Consider the following 23,208-nt stretch of genomic DNA (forward strand, 5'->3'; position numbering starts at 1 on the left):
AGAGAATACAACTGCTCATCATCCGCCGACCGATACCCAGCCCAACCGGGCAGTGATCTAGCTCTTCTGGGTAACTGTCCCCTGTTTATATACTGGGCATGATGTGCTGTGGTATGGAATACCTCTTTGGCTAGTTTGGGTCAGGTGTCCTGTCTGTTTCCTCCCAGCTTCCCCTCCTCCCTGGCAGAGCATGAGACACAGAAAGTCCTTGGTCAGACTAAACGTTACTGAGCAACAACTAAAAGCATCGGTGTTATCAGCGCTGTTCCCAGGCTGAAAGTTGAAACCACAGCACTGCACCAGCTACTAAAAAGGAGGAAAATGACTGCTACTGCTGAACCCAGGACAGTCAGTTAAAAAGGGATGTGAGAAAGTTATCCTAAATTTCAAATCAAGATACTTTTAAACCCCTCTTTGAGATGCTGTTCCTGACTTTCTTCTTTTGCCCCTCCCAAATTTTAACTAAAGGCTGCAATAAAGAGAAGGTATGCTAAGGGATTATGAGATATGAGTCTTTCATACAGGCACAAAATAAAGTACTAACAGGTACATGGATACCTTCGGTTGCCTCATGAAGGAGCTGGTGAAATTGCTATGGGCTCCAAATTCAGTGATTTATGGTAATGGGAAACTATACAGTATGCTCTTGAAATGCAGTTTGAAATGATTGATAAAGCTTTAGTCTGACTGAACACATACAGTAGATAGATTAAGTGTCTGGCTTATCTGTCTGGTCCTGGGTGTTCATCAGTCAACCTAACTAACAAGCTAAAACTCAGAATTGTGGTCAGCAAGTTCATATTCAGCTAAAAATATGGGGTCTGCAGTGAGCTCTTTCACACAAAGACAGCACATTGAATTCGTTTAATGCTTGCTTACCCCTACTAATGCTCTCCAGCTAGGAAAGGAAAGAACCGCGGACTTGAGAAGCAAGCTCACCCCTTGCATTTACTTCCCCCTTCATTACTTTTTAACATCACTTTAAGTAACAACTGCTGAAACCCATTAACAAAATCATTTTACGGTGCCAGAAATCTCAATAGCTCATAAAATTGCATTATGAAGCATGTTAAATTTTGCTCAAGTCAAATGCAATTTAATAGCTTTTAATCAAAACACTGGCGTTTTCTGTGGGGCTAGTTGCCTTCCAGCTCGGTACACAAACCAGCTTCAAAGTAAACACCCAGCTCATAAAGGTGAAGCGAGGTAAGAAATGTGTGGTGTAGAAGGTCTAGGTACAAACTCCCAGCTGGTGTAAAGCAGTAGAATGCCACAGCTCTCAGGAAACCCCAGCTGCCATAGCTACGAAGGTGAAAGGAGTACATGTAGAATCGATGGCTTTACTATTGAGTCTGATTTTTCTAATGTAAAGGCTGTACCATCAATATTTTCATAGGTAAAACGAGTGATTTTAGCTGGATTCCAAGCTAAAGAAAATGTAAAGTATCTGCTATGGACCATAGGAAGCATTCAGGAGAAGAGGAGCCCATTCTGGAAAATCATCTTCTCCCCCTCTCCCATTCACCACTTTGGGGGAGGGAATTAAAAACTATAAAGTACAACAAATAAAAAGGATCAATGAACTCCAACCCCCTTTGCTGTTAATCCGTGCTGAGCTTCAAACAAGCCTGTGGAAGGACAAGACCTGAAAAGGTATTTGCAATACAAGAGGCAATGGACACAAAAGTATATGCTGCTAATTAAAAACGTAAAATTATATCACAATGACTTTAAATGAGAATGATCTCAGTCTAATCACATAATACTTTCTTTTGTGCTCTGGGTCACGCCGTCACTCAGATGCAGCATTCAGGAAGCACATTTCATTAGACTAAATAAAGCTTCAATCATGTGTAAAATTTCTAACTTGAATAGGCAGCCATCATATCATTCATCAGTCTAGATGTATTTAATGGGTGTAATTTCTTCCTCATATTTCTGTGTTGATTGTTTCGTTTCCATTATAGAAATCTTTCAAGATTGCCCTTTTTGCTATTCTTCTGGGCAGGATAAATAATGCTTTTTAATATATAACCCAAACACATTCCTTCTTGTGTGTCAAAAAAACCTGGGTGTCTGAGATAAACTTAAACCAAAACACAGAGAGAAACACCACCAAAACAACACACACAACCCCCCTTCCAGGAATCAGATGATACTACCCATACTTGCATGTCTTACAATAAATAATTATGCTTAATCAAAACCAAATTGAGCAGTCTTGTTTAAACACAACAGCCCCCTGGGGATTCTGACACTGTTTCTACAGTTCACTGCAGAGGGATTATTTCTAACATATGACTTGAAAGCAGGAGACAACACATACAAGCCCATCTCCATCCCTCACTTCCTTCTTCTCCCTTCTCCACCCAGCTATCAGGTGGTAAGCAGTACAATAAAACCTTGCACCTTTAAAATTTCAGATGAATGGGATGAATTAATAACTTGGGAAAGATCCACAAACTCATCAGCAGGAAACCGTAGCACGGAGTGTAGCCTTCCAGCACTAAATCTTAGCCTTCTAGCCTGATTTTGAAAAGAAAATACTGTCTTCTAGATACTTATCTTACAATTTGGTTGCACAGTTACCTTGCTTATCAGAGGAAAAATTAGCACAACTTAAATTTAGTTCTGGGCTAAGTACCTGTTCAAAGTTTCCACATTGATAATACAACTTAACAGTTTTCCATCTAGCATCCTTCCCCCCATCATGCTTTTCTTTTCCTATTTATTCCTTTGTCTGCCTCCATGGAGGACAGAAATGCAAAACATCACATTGGGACTGGACTAGACAGGCTAAGCCTTCCCTCCTTTGACAAGCCTAAACCTTTCTCAGTTCTGCTCCCTCTATCTTCCCTCCTCTTCATATGCATTTCATCCATCTGTTGCTTTCTCTTATGACATTGGTCCCAGATCTGTAATGAGATCTGTTCCGGTGCATGAGGCTCAGCAGGATCACACAAGAACTTCTATTTCAGAAACCCATAAGTCTAACTGGGTCCAGCACCTTGAAGACTCATTCTTACACAGCCACATTAGTGGAGGAAAATACAAAAAACCTTACATTTACCTTTACAGATGTGTGAAAATGCATGTTTCAGAATCCCAGATTAAGCAGACTGGATGGGACAGGGGATTTATCCATCAGGCTATTGCAGCTGCAACCATAGTTGTCTCCAAGCCTGTGATCTGAAGCCCATGGATTGGAGTCCTGTTAAAAATCAAGTAGTAAAAATACTGACTTAGTAACATCTCTTTTCGGTCACAACTTCTAGCAGAGACCAGTTATTTCGGATGTCATGATTCTTTTTGAGGTTGGGACACCATGGAAGGAGAGTAACTGGCAGCAGCATTGAAGACACAGCCTGGAGAGGCCTTGATTCTGTCCTCATGGTGGAGAGAGCTGATAGATTTAAGTTGTGAAAGGAAAAAACACACAACTAAGGCAGCTATTTGGTTGCAACAGAAACCAGAAGAAATTCCACCCACGACACAACTTGAATGAGAAGAAAAAGTCAGATGTGAAACTCTAAGGACCACCTTTCTGGGCACAATAAGTAGGTACAGTTCAGATAACTTCTGTGATACCACAGCTACTCATCCTTTTGATACATGACCTAATGTTCATTCTAGCCAGGTGTAAGATTCTGGTGGCTTCAGCGGATGCTCAATTGGAGAATATTGATCAATACCCAGAAGTAGAAAGAATCCTTCTCCATAGATTGGAACCACTATTCCAGCCACATAGAGGCTGGGCCCACTTTTCAGCTCTGCCAAAAGCTTCCTATGTGACCTCCTGCCAACTGTTAATTTTGTCTGGCCAAGAAGCTCACACAGATTTTAAACACCTAATGAAGTTTATAGGCCGGTGCCTCTGTGCCATAATTCCCACAACACAATGAAATTATACTTAGGAATCCTTTTAGTGTGATCGTTTTTTAATGGTCATAATAACCGCTTTTCCCCTCTTTTGTGGTAAAGTGACCGCAGGCATAAACTTTCCTCCTCTGTAAGAAGTGACATCAATTTGGACAAGATTGATTTTAAATTAATCCATTTCATACTGTACTCCTCTGATAAGAGCTCTTCATCAAAGAGATATCTAACTTTCATAGAAGAGAAGCTTATGCTGTTGTGGATGAAGAAAAACAGATAAAGACCTGCCTGTAAAGGGAAGTCTGCATCTTCTATCTCCATTATAGGGTCACTTACAGAACTGTATGCATGAGTGGAGCATATAAAATACAGATCAGCTGCAACCTGGCAGATACAGAGAGTTTCTTGCACTAGGTATCCAAGCATCTTTAATCTCGGCATCTTCAGATTTCAAATGATGACACAAATCATGAAGCATGTACTTTTTCCCCTGTGCTTCCACTGTCTTCAGTGTCCATAAGGCATCTGAAAATTCTCACCCAGAGTCCCACTTTGTAATTAAGCCATGCAGAGGATTTAGGAGTCAAGGACTGGAGCACGATCTCGGCATTACATGGGCATTCCAGAAGGGAATACTCAGGGCTAGAGAATTTCCCTCTCAAGAGTTGCTCAGAAAGAGCAGCTTTCCTCCTTAACTCAGCATGTATTCATAGTTTTATTCCTCTTAACATTTTTTGTTAGACAGCATCTACAGGCCCCAATCATAGCTGAGGTCTTGCTGCCTTTAGGCAAGCAGAGCTATTTAGGCATCGAATTAGCTTCCCAGCTTGGACATATCAGGTAGATATTAATGTCTTTTCAGGACAATCTTTGCAGGTCATAGCCACTTTTCCCAAAGGCTTACATGAGCGTTGCCATTCACTTCAGTGGGCACAAGATCAAATCCAGCATTACCATGGATGCGTTTCCCTAAATGTTCTAACCCGATAAAAATACTTCTGTTCTCTAAGGAGAGTCAGGAATGAGAACGTTAGCAGAGGAGTTCATAAACACAGTCCCGACGTGAAAGAGCTCTGCTTCAGCCTCAAGCTCTCAGCTCATCTGTTTCTCTCATTACGCCCAGTAGATACAAAACAGTTTTACTTGTCATGAGCAAAAAAGGGTTAATGCAAGCTGGAAGTTATTTACAGTTAATAGCAGTGGAAAGATTGCAGAGCAGCTTGGTCCAGTATCTAATAACAAAAATAGTTTCTTGTAAAGAGTCTTGAGGGCAGAGACTCTGCAAGTTCTTCACGTTTTTTATGTTGTTTCTCCAAGAAATAGCACAAAATGCCAGCATTTGGGGATAAAGTTTTCCATAGCTTTCTGGTGACCTTGACAATAAGGAAATCAATGACTGGTAATTATAAAGAGGGAGAGGGGGAAAGTTGGCCCAACCTGTCACCAGTTCATCAACTGTGCTTTTTTGATTAGCATATTTAGGGAGAAAAGAATTTGGCCTATTTTAAGTGTGCGAGGACACTGGAGAGAACACTGACATACAGTCAGAGTAACTCATTTGCTCTTAAATCCTGATGGTCATCTCTGAAAACAAAGGTCAGGAAATGATACAGAGGTATCCCCAAGCTAAGTTCTCAGCTCTAATATAGAAAAATACAACTAAATTTTACCAATCACTTGAAATTCAACTCAGTCAACGGCTCTAAGAATAGTTTCATTGAGCCATCGATGCTATTTGTCAGCATCTGAGAAACTCTTGCAGAGTCAGAAGAAGAAAGCAGCTTCAGCTTCATGTATTCAAAACAACACTGAGAATCTGCTGACCCTGCTTAAGAACATTTCTGCAGTGCCTAAAGCTTCAGTGGCCACATTAGTATAAAAGAATCTGAGCTATGCTCAGCAGAATCCATTCAGAGTGTGCTATTAATCTCGATGCATTTTAGACGCTGTATTAAATCAAAACTTTGAAGGCATTTATGTATCTATTTCCTATTGAAATCAAAGGTTTGGGCTTTTGTCCTTTACAGCAAGTAATGGTTAGGTCAGAGAAACATAAGAGGAATAAAAAGCCTAACTCAAAAGGCCTAGTTTCTAGAAGTACTGCTCTCTAGCAGCCAACTGCACCACTGTTTGGGATCCCTGATCTTTATTTCTGTCAGGCTAAAACATTCAGTACTTGACTCACAGTGCAGCAAATTAAGCACAGGGCATTCATCCTTTACCTCTGGTGCTGCAGTGTTCTTCCTCCCAGAAACAGCTCTTTGACCTGGCAGATACAGTGCCACCACCAAGTACATAATATGCAATTAAGAACTCAAAGCATTTCTCCAGTTGAAATCTCTGCCTTCCAGTGTACATTTGTAGGGTCCCTTTCTTTGCTCTGAGACCTCTGGGTACAGCAATAATGATGATGAGGCAGCAAATCACTGACAAAATACAGCTCAGCTCCAAATCGCAGTGTAGTTTTCATACGTGTACGAACTTCATCCTGCTCTTACAGTTTCCCAACATAGAGACAAGATGTCTGCAACCAGTTATACCCAATGGTTTTCAGAAATGGTACAGAACTGCCATATTTTGACATTTCCAAAACATCCAACTGCATAATTAAACAAATGGTAGGTTTCTCTGCCTCCCTTTGCCCTCTCTTCTCTTGCTTGTTTTTATTCCTCTTGTTATCAAATAGTTAGGAGGAAGTTCATTTATGACAAAGATCTAGGATAGGCCTTTCTCTGAAAAATTCCCACTGGTCTGCCTTCAAGGCTAATAAAAATGCTTTATTGTTTCTTCTGTTGATCCTCCCTCACTGGTCAGCAACCCCCTAGGGCACAGTTAGTGCAGCAAATTGAGCTTTGAGTGCCTGCTGTCTCATGCACAGCTCTTGTTAGGAGTAAGTTTCCTGTTACAAAGGAACAGTCCTGCCGAATAGCTGTGCAATTTATTTACTTATTTGATTCCTCACCTATTCTCGTCCACGTTTGGAGGAGAGCTCACAATGACAAAGCCTGGTTTTCCACAATACAATTTTTACCAAGTGTCCAAAAGAATTCCACCATATATTGGAAAAGTAGAGCTGCTTCCCACTGCTGGTTCCTACCTCTGCCTGTACTCAGAGCATCACCTCTCAAATTTCTTCATATGGTTCAGATAGAGATCTAAATTTAACTATAATCTACATACTTTATATGGAATTATTAGCCAAGAAAATGCTAAAAATGCAGCAAATGGAAACTGAAACCCCAAAAATAAATTATTGAAAGTATTTTTGCTTTTATCACTTTCTGCTATTTTACAAGCAGCAGAAAAATGTGGTTTTAATTGTCTGAAAGTGCAAAAATTAAGATTGAGGGCTCAGGCAGATACTGAGGCACAAGCAGACAGCGCGCTATTACACCCTTATAAAGCAGGTGTTTCCTCATATGAGATACTCAACATCACAAAGGACCACTTCTCTGCCTCCTGCAATGAGCAGTCTTATGCCACAGGTAGCCTTTCAAGTTTCCCTTTGACTTCAGGTGGTGCAGTGAAACACTGACGTGCTTTTGACACAAGTTCCCCAAGCTCAATAGGAATGGTCCCCCTAACTTCAGAGGGGTTTGGAACTCCCTCAGTGTAAATAAGGATGGCAGAATAAAACACAAAAGAACTATTTAAAGCCAAGAAAAAAATCCATTGTGGCTCAATACATCTGAAAAAAAAGAAAATAAGATCAAACCCATCCTTCTGGAACAGGATAGAATCTATTTTGCTCTTACCTGTACCTGTACCTAGTATCTTTTTCATACGTCTTTAGCTTCTATACATACATGGGAACAAGAAGTAATAACAATCTTACTTCTTTCAAGACTCAACAAAATCCTGGTCTTACTGAAGGCAACAGAAGCTTTTTATTGATTTCTATGAAACCAGAACTTCAACCCCTGAGAAGAAACTGCAACTCCCATTTAAAAGCAAAAGATCTGTCAAGAAAACTGGCACAAAAACGTAACTACACAAAGTACACAAGGGATTTCAAATGAGATTAGAAGCATTGTTTTGACCTTGTGGCTTTCAGAGGGGTGTGAGAAAAACACAGAAACAGCACAAGAAGCCTTTGCAAACTGGGCAGCTGAGACAGACAGTTTAAACGAATTGGAAAAGCAAGTCTAAACGGAAATGGAGTGAAAGGAAAATACATCTCCATCTAGGGTGAAAGGAATGAAGACCAATAATCATTGGGACTCAGCTTTGTTTCTGCGGTAGGTGCTCTAAAATCCATGTTGGAGGAGCAGACAGAAAGGTCATGGAAGTCAGAATTATTATATGAGAAAGGAAGTAAGGAACAATGGGCTCAGAGAAGTCATGACAACTGAAGGATTGGTGGTCTTTGCTGTGAAAGAATGGGTGGCCTTTATTGATGGGCTCTTTCTATAGAGATGAATTACTGTGTGCAATATCTACACAGACCAGAAGTGCACTGGTAACAGACTTGCTGAATTATTTGCTGTAGATAAACTATCTAAGTATTCTTTCCTGATTTTGATTTTAAGCAAGTCTAATTACTGCTGTAATATGTACTACAAACCCCAGGCCGACAAAGCACATACATATGGTTCTTAACTGCAGCCACATGAGAAGTCTCTTTAGCCCCAGTGGGACTATATATGTACTTAAACTGAGCAGAAGGTTATGTTTCACAAAGAACAAGATCCACACGGATCTAAGCACGTGAGCAAAGAAGTCACATGAAAAAGACACAGAGACGGTAGAGTTCACAAACAAATCTTAGATGTCTAATGTCAGCTCTGCTATGGCACTGGTCATTCCTCAATGACTTTGTTTCCCTTCCCACGCCACCCTTTTCCTACTTCACTTATTAAGATTTCCAGCTCCTTAGAGCAATGCAGTCTTCCTCCTGTATCTGTATTTCACCTATGAGAAAGGAGCCTTGATGAGCTATAATCATTAATCGACGGTTCCCAAATCATGGATTATTCATTATTTGTAGCTCGTGACTGATCGCTAAATAAAAGAGCAAATCAAATCAAGCAGTAAAGAAGAGAGCATAGGTGTTAGGGAATCTTTTGCTTGTACTAATTGCATTGTTCATGTGAAGATACTTCACCAGCAGCAATATGAGCAAACCCTTCTACACCCATTTCCACAAGAATGACTGAGGCAGGCGAAAAGGGGTGGAATATCTGCCATGATATTCAGAGGTGCAGTTGCAGTAAAAGTCCTGCTGCAACTAAGAGTAAAAGGTGGGCTCGAGTGATACTTGTTAACTTCGGGTTTAGCGTGAGATGTGCAGTCATAGGTGGGAAAGCTTGGTAGACTCAATCTTCTGTTGGGAACAAAGCTGTTTGTTGCAACAGTGAAAAAAGAAAGCACACGAGGACTGGGAGGTTTCTGTTTGTAGGACAAAACTGTGGGAATCTGTGGGTGTGTAGTATGCTGAGGTTTGAACTTGGGAACTGTGAATGTAATCTCGACATCCAAGACTAGTCATGTGCAGAAGGAGCCAACACCACAGACCACCTAATCTCTTGAACAGTCCGAGTCGGAGCTGTCGCCCACAGCAGTACAATCCATCCTCATGCCATGACATCTCACAGTTCTCAGTCTGGCTTATGTGCAGACTTATGATTATCTGTCCCATTATCCATAAGGACCTATTCAGTTTCTTTCTATACCTCCAGTGACTTCAAATACACGATTAGCAATATGATGTAGACAAGTGCTTTTTTCCCCCAACCAGCACCCCCCTCTGTTTTATTTTTGGTCAGGAAATGCCAACCCTTGTGAGTCTCTCATAGAAAATGAATGGGAAATCTGCAAATTCCTGCAAACACCCACAAACTTTCTCATGATCTCTTGTTGCTTTTTCAATGGATGGTCCTTTGCAACTCCGAGAAGCCTGGGCTGCTGAATACAGCGATCATATTGTGCCAGCCTGTGAAATGTGTGGTTGTTTCACGAGGCAAATGCCCACACCTGGAGCTGGGCAAGCACACAATCGCTTCAGTCTAACAGAGAAACTCTGACTTTTGTCTTTCTTTGGGGTTTTTTGTTTGATTTCTTTTTCTTTTTTAAAAAGAGACAACCAACAACGCACAAATACGGATCTGTTGAGCACTAGATTTTACAGCATAATCCTTGTTAAGGCACACTAACAGCACAGGCTGATCTTGCACTGCTAGTCCTTGAGAGGGTCCCGCTGGAGGTTTTCTGGAGTGCTGAGCTTAGATTTCTTAGCCTCAAGTCTCCAGCTATTCCTAAAAATAGCATCACCAACCCTCTCGTACTTGGCACTGAAGGAACCTAAATCATATCACTGTGGAAGAGCACTGTGATACGGTTTCACCCAGTGACTCAAACATCAATCCCGCAGCTCCCAGCTCAGCCAAGTGTCTGTCTGAGAAAGACACCACATCTTGACCGGAATAGAGAAGAATGGGTGAAACCACAGTGGGGAAATCTAGCAGCAGATTCATCTGCAAGTCTCCAAAAATGCCCAAGAGTTATTGGAAGATAGCATCTGACAGATTATCCTGCCTGGAACTGTTCAAAGGGAACCAGGTGGAATACAATGAAATCAGTCCTTTTGGGCTGTATGAACAGCCCAAGCTCCCACAAACCCTCAGCCAGATGACCCCAAGATGCCCTTACAGATTCATCAGCAATTCAGCATCAGCCAGAACAAGGAGGAAATCGGGGGCCTTATTAGAGACCAGCCAAAGCAAAACAACCCAAAGACTTGGTTGCCACTGCCAAAAAGCTGTTTTCACAAGTCAGGAATCCCGATCACGCACTGCCTCACTTGCCCCTCATTTGCCCACATCCGCCGAGTTTACAAATGAACCTATTAGGAGGCATGAGTTCCTATTTTATCTGCTGGGGTGGGGGGAAGGATGGTAACAAAAGGAGGCTGTGAGTGAATGAATATGCCAGTGCTCCTTTTGGTTTTACTGGCATGTCATTATATTTCAAAATAGAACTCGATTCTTTAAGTAAACAAAGCATAATATGGAGGTTTCTGTGTAAACACAGGATTGTACATGTGGTGTTACGATACCAAATTTCACGATCAAGAAGTTTCTCATTCAGCTCGTCTAATCAGCCAGAACAAACCGGCAGCCAGTAGACTTTAATTATAATTGCAGCTAATTGATTCTCTTTCCTTGTTTCTTGTTTTTTCCTAAATCTGTGGTATTGTGGTGCTGCATCAACAGCAGTTCTTGACACAAGAATGCACATTAGGGACTCTAGGGTAGGAAACGGAAAGAACCGTATGAGTAACCATCTCTTACCCACTGTGTTGTTTGCTTGCTATTTATTTCCATTAGGAAGGCTCAGAGGCACCAGCGAAGTGAATGTGAACAGCCGTCTCTCTCCTGCCTTTGAGGGGAGCCCATGTCCATGAAGGGAAGCTGGGCCCCAGCATCTATGAGGAGAGCTGAGTCATGAGTTCCTCAGTTGGTGGTAACACTGAGAGCCAAGCAGTGCTGGCCATGGCCAGATACCTCATTAATCATCACTGGCAGAAAGAGAGGCACCTTCAGGCTTACATAACAAGTAAGGCTGAGGAAGTTGGGGCTGTTCAGCCTGGAGAAGAGAAGGCTGCTTGGAGACCTCATAGCAGCCTTCCAGTATCTGAAGGGGGCCTACAAGGATGCTGGGGAGGGACTCTTCATTAGGGACTGTAGTGACAGGACAAGGGGTAATGGGTTAAAACTTAAACAGGGGAAGTTTAGATTGGATATAAGGAGGCAATTCTTTCCTGTTAGGATGGTGAGGCACTGGAATTGGTTGCCCAGGGAAGTTGTGAATGCTCCATCCCTGGCAGTGTTCAAGACCAGGCTGGACGAGGCCTTGGGTGACATGGTTTAGTGTGAGGTGTCCCTGGCCATGGCAGGGGGGTTGGAACTGCATGATCTTAAGGTTCTTTCCAACCCAAAACATTCTATGATTCTAAGTGGGGATTGTTAAAATCTAATACTGAAAACGTGGGCACCAGGCAGGAAGTCACATTCTTTTCCCAAGCAATCTCTGCAAGAACTATTCAAGGCAGTACAGAACCCCTGTGACAGCTGAAAATCATACCCAGATTGCTTGACTCACCCTTAGAAGTCTTCTTCTTCCCTTAGCGCAATGGCTAACATGACCACCAATACCTAAATGAATTAAGATCCTAAGCCACCTTTTCAAAGGATTTTGGCATAGTATCACATTAAAACAACGGAATGTAGGTTCTTAATTCATTTTTCATTTTCAAGAATGAGCAGAGGATTAACAAGGATCATGCTACGAATACACTTAGGCTTTTTGCACATATTTAAGGCTTGCCCTTTGGATATGCTGTGTCAGTCTCTTGACCTCTGTGTGTATGAAGATGACACTCAGGATTCACACACACTCCTGGTGTTTCTGTCTGGCCATTCTAACTGGCCCCTAATCAGTTAAAACTGCCTTTTTTTAGGAGAGTTTTCTAAAAGCCCATGAAAAACAATAGACATAGAGAATCAGAGTTCGGCTTCATCATATAGCACTATAAAACCCCCAGGACTCTCAACAAAGATGTCAGTGACTCAACAGCTCTCAGTAACCACTGCAAAATAAACATTAGATGGTAATTGCTACGTAGGGGTTGAGCATCTGCTAAGAGGAACCATATTTTCATTGAACTATGATTCTAACAAAGCAATCACTCCCCAGCAGTAATATGGCTGAAGGGCAATACTTCAAATGTGGAGTGTGTTGATATACAGCAGCCTCCCCTCATACCCAAAACACAGTGTGCCTGACTATATAAATAACAAAAGGGCTTTGTTTTGAAAGAGGATGTTTCACAATAAAAGATATTTTTTAAAAGTCAACAGTCTTCCTGTTGCTTCTGTGGCATCATAAAATCCCAGCATGGTTTGGGTTGGAAAGGACCTTAAAATCATCCAGTTCCAACCCCCTGCCATGATCAGGGACACCTTCCAACAGACCAGGTTGCTTAAGGCTCTGTCCAGCCTGGCCTTGAACACTGCCAGGGATGGAGCATTCACAACCTCCCTGGGCAACCCATTCCAGTGCATCACCACCCTCACAGTAAAGAATTTCCTTATATCTAACCTGAACTTCCCCTGTTTAAGTTTGAACCTGTTACCCCTTGTCCTATCACTACAGTCCCTAATGAAGAGTCCCTCCCCGGCATCCTTATAGGCTCCCTTCAGACACTGGAAGGCTGCTATGAGGTCTCCACACAGCCTTCTCTTCTCCAGGCTGAAGAGTCCCAATTTTCTTAGCGTGTATCGTGTCCCTAAAGCACTGTGCTAGCAAATGACAGAGGGCACCTTCATATGCTGGTTTGACTTACACCATGCAGTGGAGGTGCAGCCTAGTGACAAATCAATACTGGGAGCCCACATGCAGAAAACCCCTCAGCAGGAATTATTAGCCAGGATGTGGCTGTAAATGTATGCAGCCAGCCTACATCCCTGTGCAAGTGAGCTCCTGTGGTCTGGTGAGATGTCTCTGTGTCACATGCCTCACTGCCTCCTGCTCTGTGGTTACCGCGAGTAAAACCAGCTTACACAGCATTGCACTGTTAGTGCAACCCTGCCTGTCATCTTTGAAGCAAATGCCCAGTCCTGGGAAAATACACTCTGTTTGGCAACTCAAACTCCTAAAAGAAAGCTTCTTTTGATGGTAAAGCTATGGTAAACCGGAGGAGTGTTTGCTCTCTGCCATAATCTCAGATAATAGAGCCAGTTTTCTAAACAGATCCAAGCTTTGGGAGTCAGCTATTCCTGTCAGACCCGGATTCCTCGTAGCAAGAATGCTTGCAATCTGTGTGACTCTCTGTCCCAGGACAGTATGGCTGTATAAACAGAAGAATGCAGTAGGATTATACTGAAATTTCACATCATACTCTCACAGGATCCAGCCTCCATAGCTCTGGCTATCCACTGTTACTTGTGTTATCTGTGAAATACAGCTATGAGAGAAAGAAATCCCCGCGCTGCTATTCTGCATGATAAGAGAAAGAATGCAAGTTTAAACCAGGTCATATTAAACAGTGCACTTTCTTATTTCTATAACACGTTGTGTACAAGTATAGAGCACGCTGGATACACACAGGTGCTGAGCCAAGTCTGGAAAGCCACCCAAGTTTTTGCATACCCGCTTGAGTACCTGGAATAGCACTTTAGAAACACTGAGAACTCCAGTTCCCAGTGGAGAAGGCAGAGCCACCAAAACCCAGGTGAGCAAGCAACTACTGAACACCACGTGTCTTCACAATTAGACACCTAAATGTCTCATCAAAATCTGCTTCATGGTGCCAAAATTTAAGCACTTGTTTTTGCAAACTCAGTGACAGAATTGTAGCATTTACACAATTGTATAAACAACGTCAGCACTAAATTTTAAAATCAGTAGCTTTGTCTTCTCGACATTTCTTAAATACACACACAATTTCAAAGATTAAATTGTGCTTTGCAGCACAAACATCGCTATTACTGCGTTTAAGTTCTTCCACCACAGCTTTCACTATATGAAACTTTTATACCTCCCTTCCAATTAGGAGAATCAAATTCTACTCTGAAATGTCAACAGAGGAAAAACCCCTGCTTTTAGTGAACAAAGTTTTTTTAGGCTGGCTATGAAATATCGTTTGCAGCATATTCTAGAGAGAAAAACAGTTTGAGTTGATCAGAGAGAACTGCTGCACCTTTAATACCACTTTGTCAGTGGTGACACAAGTCATTTTTGTTGTGAAGTGATGCTCACAATTCCTCACAGATGCTGATAAATCCAAGTGGCTGGAGAACTAAAAGTCCTGATCCAACATCACTTAAAGAAACAGGCTTTAGAGTGTGACTTAATAAAAACTCCCACCCCAAGCTGTCTGGCAGCTGAAAGAACAGAGGTTACTCTGAAGGGCAGTTAAGCAGCTTTCAATTCCACTGAAATTCCAAGTATTTTGATCCTTGTATCCCCTTTACAATACTGAAAAACCTCTTTGTATCTATTAAAATGTTATGAAGGCAAAGAAGGCTTTTGGATGATAGCTGCCTTGCATGGAATAAGATGCTGTATAAACATACAGGAAGGAGGCAGTCCCTTCCCTGCAAAGTTTACAACATAAATGGAAACAGCAGAGCTCGACAGAGCACAAGGAAACAATAAGGTGAGATTGGCCATCGTGGAGATTCGAGCCACAGTAAATCAGCTGCCTCTCATCTCTTCTGTAGGCACTCCAGCAAACTGCCAGAGCATGAAACCTCCACATTTCACCTGAGAGAAGCAAATCACCACTTGCCAAAAACAAACCAGCCTTTAACCTTTTCAGTCTTTTAACCTTTCCATAAACCGTGCTTGTTTTCCCGTACGAACAATGGCCTTATTGTTTCAGCTAAAATACAGTACATGACCTGTGATGTTAGGAAACGAATGAATTGTTGTGTTGTCAACAGTGACTTTTTTTTTTCCATGCCTCCTTATATCTAGGAATTTCTTTCCATGTCTAGTTTTAAGGAAAACATGACACTTCGGAGAAGGCCACTGATACCCTTAAGTTAACAAGTTATAGTAGAGAACCTCCTTGCCCAGGGAGGTTGTGAATGCTCCATCTCTGGCAGTGTTCAAGACCAGGTTGGACGAGGCCTTGGGTGACATGGTTTAGTGGGAGGTGTCCCTGCCCATGCAGGGGGCTTGGAACTGGATGATCTTAAGATCCTTTCCAACCCTAACTATGCTATGATTCTATGATTATCTGACATGGGTTTTCAGTACTTTTCAGCTCCTAACATAGGCCCACTTTTCGACGGAATTCCCCTCCAATTTAAGCATGTAACTTGAGTTTTCAAGAGCTTACATTGCCCAGAAACTCCCACTACAAACACTGTGGGCACTTGACAAAACCTGGCTGCTTATTGAAATGCCAAAATGGAAGTGGAGCTCTCCCGAACATCTGGCCAGACTGTGGCTATGTGACTCAAGATGACTACATGAGAAAATACAGGGTAGGTAAGAGATTAGGAAGAAAATTCAGACACTCATTCAACATTAGACATGAAGTCCATCTTCAAACACTCATTGCTTACTACAAGTTCATTTAGAATTGGAAAGGGTCCAAAACATATGTGATGAAGATGAAGCATTATTTTTCCATATCGAACAGAAGGTATCCAAAGTATCCCTTTTTCAAGGCAAAGAAACAACAACGTAACAGTTAAGGAGGAAAAACTTAAAAAAGGATCCTTAGAAGTTTTTAAAATAGATTCATAAACAATGTGAAAGATCCCTTAAGCAATTACACACAATTTTCTAGATGAGAACGCTTTCATCAACTCAGGAAAGAAAAGGTTCTTGCTTTTGTGAGACCCACTGGACACTGAATGGACTATGAACAAGTGTTTATGTAAAGCAAATATTTTCCCAAGTCGGATGCATTCCTAAATGAAACGACAGGTCTGGAAGGTGTAAGTATAAATGGACTTGTCTGGACCAAAGTACTGCATGACAAAGCTGATTTCAGACCCTGTTACCCATTTTAGCTAGCAGCATCATACCCCGAGGCAGCTTTCCTTTTATTATATATAGCCTGAGAGAATATAAATTTAGGAGAGGAATCATTTTCAGACTGCTTTCAATCAGGAGCCTCCCTTCAGCCCCTGCTTCCAGCAGCCCTTGGGAAATGACCAAAAATACTCATTTGATTGCCCTTTTGTGGGATACGTTTCTGTATCACAGAAATGTGGAAGGGATACCACTTCTGTGATATAATGCATATTTTAATCACAGGGTAAGGAATTATTATTGTACAGCTCTGAGATTTTAACCTACAAAACTCATTAGGAGTCCATCAGGGCTAGGTCAAGAAGCATAAGCCATCCTAATGTGCTACTTTTAGAAAGCCATGTATATATAATAAATTAAATAGAAATGGGAATAATCTAAAGACAAAAGAAAGAATATAATAGAATCATAGAATAGTTAGGGTTGGAAAGTACCTGAAGATCATCCAATTCCAACCCCCCTGCCACGGCCAGGGACATCTCACACATTAACCCATGTCACCCAAGGCTCTGTCCAGCCTGGTCTTGAACACTGCCAGGGATGGAGCATTCACAGCTTCTCTGGGCAACCCATTCCAGTGCCTCACCACCCTTACAGTAAAGAACTTCTTCCTTATATCCAATCTAAACTTCCCCTGTTTAAGTTTGAGCCCGTTACCCCTTGTCCTATCACTGCAGTCCCTAATGAAGAGTCCCTCTCCAGCGCCCTTATAGACCCCCTTCGGATACTGGAAGGCTGCTATGAGGTCTCCAAGCAGCCTTCTCTTCTCCAGGCTGAAAATCATAAGAGAAAATGTACATCTCCCGCATAAGGGCTCCTCCAAGCTAACCAGAATGACATTTCCATGTTTTTCATCAAAAAAAGAAAGAAAAGGAAGGAGAAAAAAAGAAATCGTTCCACATAATGCAGCAGCTCCTCAGTTAATGTAAACTGGCGCCAGTTCATTGAAGTCAATGGAGCTACAGTGATATGTACCAGCTGAGGATGGGGTTCTCAGTTTGTAGGCATTTGGCATTGTGCCAGTCTCTGGCTGCATACAGAGTAGTATTGTGTGCGTAAACACTGTCTGACTCGCTAAAAATCATACTTTTTTGAAAATGCTTTATAGTCCTGATGAATTTGTCATGTAAAACAAATCGCGGGCTTCCTGTGTTCAGTGCTGCCATCCGAGCGGCAGATATGTGCGATCTTGTATGGGCTCTGGTTTTGCTCACCGAATTCCACCAAGCTAAAGGATGGCTCACTCGAAACAAAATCAGAACGGAGCCTGAAGGAACAGCTGCTTCCTCTGTCCTGAGTAAAGAAAACTTTAGATGTCACACTGACCCTGTAGTGTGAAGGTTAGATTGTGCTGTGAGGGACTAAAAGACTGTTTAAGCTGCACACCACTAAGAACCACCATTGGATCCCTCCCTCCACCTACAATCATTATTTCTCCTCTTCGCACCATAGACCATTATCCTAGACCAAATCAAAGTCCCTCTTTCACCACAGTGAATAAGAGAAGACTTCTTCCACAGCTTGCCAGCTTCCTGCACCTGTTTTGGGAAGGGAAGAGACAAGGTCTGAATATACTTAATCCCTTTAAAACTTGCACCAACAGTCTGAGTTTGCATGTTTTCTCTGGCGTATTACATTAATGTATCCTATCCACCAATGTGCAGTTCAGGATAGGCTTTTGTTCCTCACCAATGTAACAGTAACGCTCAAATAAATTGAAGTATATCTTCTGATCTTTTGGATACTCATAGGTATCAGCCTTGGGGACTGATACCTACTTCTATAGGTATACTTAATGATATCGATAATTCTAGAGCCCTACATTTTACTGGTTCTGAGGGGATCACCACATTAAAGGAATAAAAAGCCTTTGGAATCATGTATTTAATCTAGAAACACCCTTTACAAAATCAAACTAAGCTAAAAGAAAACAGAATTATTCATTTGCCAGTTATTCATTTGTATGAACACGTAAAAAAAAGGAAGAAAAAGCACATGTACTCAACAATTATCTTGGTCCTAAAGGTAGAGTATTTCTCCTTTTGTTTTTCAGCCTGTACTGTTCAGTTGACCAGCTGGTCAACCTGAAGAACTGTTCTAGATGAACACTATGGCATCGGTTGTTCTCTGAAATCACATCCTTACTGTTGAAGTTCATTACAGGTGCTCATTTGAGACTAGGCATCAGGTAAGAACACGAACAGTCAGGCTCTTGACACAGGAAATACCATTTGCACATAGAGGTCTAAGTATGCATGAGTTTTACAAATTGACGTAGCCTACAGAAACGCCTGAAAACAAAGGTATTTGGCAGCAAGAAGATCAGAAACTGATTCCCAGTTGGACTTGGCTTACATTGGTTTGTAGCTCCTCTCAGTAGCCTAATTTCATCTGAGGTTCAAAAAGGAAAGAAAAGCTTTTGACTCATTTTATCAATACACCATCAAAAGCATCAGAGATTTCCATACGGGTGTACATCAAAGGAGAAATAAATCTGAACCAGATCAATAAATTTCATTCCATACTGACTGTCCAGTTCTACTTATTTAAACTAAGTCATTAGGATTTATGCCCAAAACTGAGCCTTCAGTTTGATGTTCATTAGTTGTTCCAAGATTTGCCTTTTAAGTCACACTACTTGGAGAGAGGAATGACTTTTTAATCCTTATCTGTGTGCCAGATTTAATAAACACATCTGTAACAGACTGCTAACACAACCACATCAAATATTTGGGTGGAATCTATGCCCACTTAAATATACTCTGTCATTTTTCTAATAAAATTTAATTATAAAACCAACAAATTCACCTGATTTATGAAAATTTACATTGCATTTTAGGACCAAAACCAAATACAATTAATAACTATAAAAACAAGGGGGAGGAAACCACCACTGTTTTACCATACTTTCATTTGTTGACAGTGGTTTTGGTTAATAGAAACATGTGGCCTGGGAAGAGGAGGGGGGGATTGTTTTGGGGTTTGATTTTTGGTTTGGGCTTGATTTTCTTTTCTTCCTTTGGAGATCACAGATAGTGATGGGAGCAAAAGTTAACAATAACCAACAAGAGGTTTCACCAAGAACTCAAACCAACCCAAACTGAAACCTGTTTTGATTGGAAATAAGGAAAAGGAAGTGGGTGTTTAGATTCAGATCTAAATTAGGTTTAGTCAGCGGTTTGGGATTTGGTTTCATGACCAAATCAGGGCTAGGGTTCTCATACAGACCCGATGATGATGAAATCTCTATGCTTGTATCATGTAACCTGAAATCTTGTAACCTGCTGTCTTGAGATTTTGGTCCCCAAGACTGGAAATCTTTTTATAGTTAGGGCTGGCTGACTGACACCAAGGGCTTCTATGTTTCTTTTGGGATAGATTCTTGACATTTCTTTTTCTCAGTCACTGTTTTCCATGCTGCATACTGAAAACCTGACATTTGCAACTGGCAATTGAACTTTAACCATTTGGACCCAGGTGCAAAAGAAATACTTTTGGAATGTGCTGTATATAGCAGAATTCAAGGTCCCAGGGAGCATAAGGAAGGCAAGTAGCAAAGCACAGACCCTGTACTTCAGGAAAGTAGATGTTGTCTGGCATAAGAAACTGGTAGGTGGCATAATATGGGCAACAGCTCTGAAAGATTAAGGGTGTCTTCAAGGACAAGCTCTTCTCAGCACAAGAAAGCTCCACCCCTGTGCCCTGGGAAGCAAGTAGGCGTATCAGTAGACCAACATGGATAAACTGGGAAACCCTGATGGAGTGCCAATGCCAAAAGTCATACACAGGAGGCAGAAATAAGGACAGGCTACAAAGCATGAATGCAGAAACATTGCTCAGGCACATAAGGATGGTTTTAGCCAAAGCTCAGCTCGAATCTAAACTGGCAAGGCGTGGTAAGAACTATGAGAGCTTCTAGAATCACATCAGTAGCAACGGAAAAAAAGAAGTGGGACCACTGCTCAGTGGGGTGGAGGTGGATGACTTTTAGCAACAGCAGATAGAAATAAGGCTGAGGTGCTCAATGCTTTCTATGCCTCAGGCTTCACCAACAACGTCATAGAATTACAGAATCATAGCAGCCTTCCAGTATCTGAAGGGGGCCTATAGGGATGCTGGGAAGGGACTCTTCATTAGGGACTGGAGTGATAGGACAAGGGGTAACGGGTTAAAACTTAAACAGGGGAAGTTTAGATTGGATATAAGGAGGAAATTCTTTCCTGTTAGGGTAGTGAGGCACTGGAATGGGTTGCCCAGGGAAGTTGTGAATGCTCCATCCCTGGCAGTGCTCAAGGCCAGGTTGGTCGAAGCCTTGGGTGAGATGGTTTAGTGTTAGGTGTCCCTGGCCATGGTAGGGGGGTTGGAACTGGATGATCTTAAGGTCCTTTCCAACCCTAACTGTTCTATGATTCTATGAATCAGCTCAGTTGGAAAAGACCTTTAAGACCATCAAGTCCAAACTTTACCCCAGCACTGCCAAGGCCACCACTAACCCATGGCACTGAGGGCCTCATCTACACAGTTTTTCAACACTTCCAGGGATGGTGATTCCAGCACTGCCCTGGGCAGCCTGTTCCAATGCCTGAGCAGCCTTTTTGGGAAGGAATTGTTCCTAATATTCACTCTAAACCTCCCCTTGAACTATCCCATCTTTGCACCCACAGACAAGGTTTAAGGATAGGAGAAGTTATAAGTAGTCAGAAAAGCTGGGGATCTTTTAAGAAATCCTGACCATTTTAAGTACATGCTACCAGAAGGGATGGAGGCAAGAGTGCAGAGACCACTGGTGGCATGGCAGGCTTGCTTTTTTCACATTGATGAAAAGTCATAGAGATCAAGGGAGGTCCTCAATGACTGAAGAAAGGCAAATGTTTACCCCTCTTCAGAAAAGGTTACTAATGGGGGATTACCTTAAATCCTTGTTGCAGCAGGCCCTTTACTGAAACGCTTTATGTGCTCCCTAGGGCAACTCTGCTTCCCAGTACGTCTTTATTGTCCACATCAGTTTAAAAGGAGGACAAAATGTACAACCAACACCAAGAGTGTGAGTGAAGACAATCTATTTTCATATCAGATATGATATTCATATCATACAAGTCTGCACTGCTTCCATTAGCTGTTAATTCAGCATTCATAGGCCATAGCATCTGTATAGTCCCACAATCTACAGTACTGAATTATACCTATAAATGGAAGCAGTTATGCTTGCAGTTGTTGTCTTTGGGTTCAAACTAAGATGTGAAAAGATGTGTTTAAAGCAAAATTCAGCCCTTTAGTAAAAAAATAAACTTTGCAATAGATCCAGTTCTTTTTTCTCCCCTGTATATGTATATATACATACATAAAAACATTTATGTCTACATATATTTATATACATATACACACACACTCCCTCTCCATATAAGGTCTTGGTAAATACAAACTGGATTTGACTCGGAAGGGAAAGAGACATTTTAATAGGCCAAGCACACATATTATCAGACAAAACGAAAGCCACAAAAAAAAATCCCAAACTAAGTCCATGTAAGGTATGTATCAACCAGCTCTGTAAAAGGTTCCCACTGGAATCGTTCCAGACTCAAACAATGAGTCATCCCCTAAGGAATCCTGTCCTCACATGAAATATATAAATCATTGTCCATTTTGGAAGGATTACGCCAAATAGCACATATTATTAAAATGGCATTCTTTTTTAAAGTGCTAAGGCAAAATCCAGCATTTTGTGCTGTAGATCCCAATTTGCAATGTGAACGGGAGTCTCACCACAGTCCCCCAGGGACACAGTCACAAGGACATTCAGTTCCTGCACAGTCAGTGTAAGTTCCCATATGCCTCTGCAAATGCGGGCAAATCCAAACAGGATCACAGCTTTCAGAGGTCTCCTCCTTTTTTTCCTCTTTTTTTCCTTCTTTTTTTTTTTTCATGAGACACTTTTTCTGTCTTATGAAAAAAAAAGAGCTCCCAGCTTCTCTGAGCTGCAGAGAACATAACATCCTAATGCAATGCTCTAAAATCTCAGGGCTTGAAATCAGTGCAAGAGTGTCTCATGACATGAGCAGATTAATTGCTTCTCAAATTCGAATACTGTGCCTGTTTTATAGGCCTGTTATAGAAATGATTGAACTCCTGCTATTTGCTGAGGAGAATGAAAAGATGGTGTGCTACCTAAGGGAAGAAGTAAGCCTGTAAACTCTTACCGGAAGGCCTAAGGTTAATGGGAGAAATGTTAGATGGAACTAGCTCATTACATGGCATTCCCAAAAAACAGGGTTTACTTGCTATAAAATGTTTCCCATTAGGAATTTAGAATGACAAAGACACTTTTTAATGCATGATTTTAAATTAAGACTTCTCACATCACACTGAAATGGCATACAGATAAATCAACTGCTCTGTATCATTTGCTTTTCACAACCCTTTACATGCTTCACTCAAAGTCACATTGAACTTACTGTATAAAAGGATGAAAGGGGCTGCTTTCTTCTTGAGTGAGCTTGCCAATGCCACAAGAAGAGAATGGAAATGTTACAGATGGGTACACAAAAAGCAGAACAACCTGATGAAGATTACCAAAGAACTCAGTGGCAAGGCCATCACCACATCTAACATTTCATCCATGAGGACCTCCTTTCCTTTCCTGACCATCAAAAAATAGGAATAGGAGAACTTAAAATCAAACACACTGTAGTGATGAGGGGCAACCACAAATAAGCTATCTTATATCTAATGTAATTGTGGATAAATTATTCAGTAATAACTATTAATTAAAAAATCAATTCTTCA

General features: G+C 41.5%; 1 long non-coding RNA gene across 1 annotated transcript in view; it reads right to left on the reverse strand.

Moving 5' to 3' along the window:
* Positions 1–620: 620 nt before the first annotated feature.
* Positions 621–23,208, reverse strand: part of LOC133273307 (uncharacterized) — a 127,548-nt gene continuing 104,960 nt past the window's right edge. Inside the window, exons 2-3 of the long non-coding RNA XR_009744730.1 lie at positions 3,071–3,211; positions 621–1,302 (exon numbers count right to left, since the gene is read on the reverse strand). This is a non-coding gene — a long non-coding RNA (uncharacterized LOC133273307). The remainder of the gene's footprint in view (positions 1,303–3,070; positions 3,212–23,208) is intronic.

Source organism: Pezoporus flaviventris, unplaced genomic scaffold, assembly GCF_033815535.1.
Source record: "Pezoporus flaviventris isolate CSIRO_AGI_PZ_B2104156 unplaced genomic scaffold, CSIRO_AGI_Pfla_v1 ptg000031l, whole genome shotgun sequence".
NCBI lineage: Eukaryota > Metazoa > Chordata > Aves > Psittaciformes > Psittacidae > Pezoporus > Pezoporus flaviventris.